Consider the following 1007-nt stretch of genomic DNA (forward strand, 5'->3'; position numbering starts at 1 on the left):
GAGGAGCTTCCCCTGGCCCTGCCATGAGCAGGATCTGGAAAACCCGCAGGGAGCGAGGAATGGAGGAACCTCCAGCCCCGGGTGGTGCAAGCAGACAGAGAGCAGTGCACAGCCTGGCTTTTCCCGGGGATGGATGGAAAGCAGACCCGTCCGGGGCCGCAGAGCCGCTGCGGATGCTGGCACGGTGCCTGCGGTGTGCTCAGCGAGGAGCCGGGCCAGGCCGTGCCCGCAGGCAGGGCTGCTTCCCCGCGGCCTCCCGCCCTGCCCGGCACTGCACCATCCCTCTGGTTTACTAACCAACATCTGATGGGAAACCTGCCACAGCTCCAGGTTCCCCATCCCCGCTCCCCGACGTTCCTAGGGGAGCACAGGCTTTTTATATCCTAAATTCACCTGGTTTCAATTTCCAGCCCCTGATTCCTGCAAGACTCCAAGGGGGATGGGGCAGTGGGGTTTGCAGCCTCCCCTTGGCCGTCAGGTCCTGTTCCTGGGCTCGGGACGCACAAGATCCTGTTTCAACCTCAATTTTGCCCCCTCCTCAGGTGACATCATCACGGCCTCAGTTTCCCTTCGCTGCCAAACGCAAGCCCTGTTGCGGAGCAGGAAAGCCATAACAGGGGCGGTGGCACCAGGGAAGGCGAGCTCCAGGCGCTGCAACAGTGGGATGAAAAACGGGATGCGGCACATCTCGTGGCCATTTCTCTGCCCAGTGAGTCGACGAGATCGGGGAATTCTCCATGGAAAGCGTGGGGTGTGTGGTCCTGACCCTGCTGTGCCACAGGCGAAGGTGCAGATTAAATCCTCCTCGGCTCCCTGCCTGGGACAGGGCTGTCGGGGGGGCACCCGTGCTCCCCAGCGTTCAGAGGGAGCCGAGCGCCCTTTCAAGGGCTGGTTTTGCACCAACCTCCTCCTTCTCCACCTGAGTACTTGAGACCCCATCTGGAGTGCTGCGTCCAGCTGTGGAGCCCTCAACATCAGAAGGATATAGACCACTTGGAGCGAGTCCA

This window comes from Eurypyga helias, unplaced genomic scaffold (genome assembly GCF_000690775.1).
Source record: "Eurypyga helias isolate BGI_N326 unplaced genomic scaffold, ASM69077v1 scaffold29105, whole genome shotgun sequence".
NCBI lineage: Eukaryota > Metazoa > Chordata > Aves > Eurypygiformes > Eurypygidae > Eurypyga > Eurypyga helias.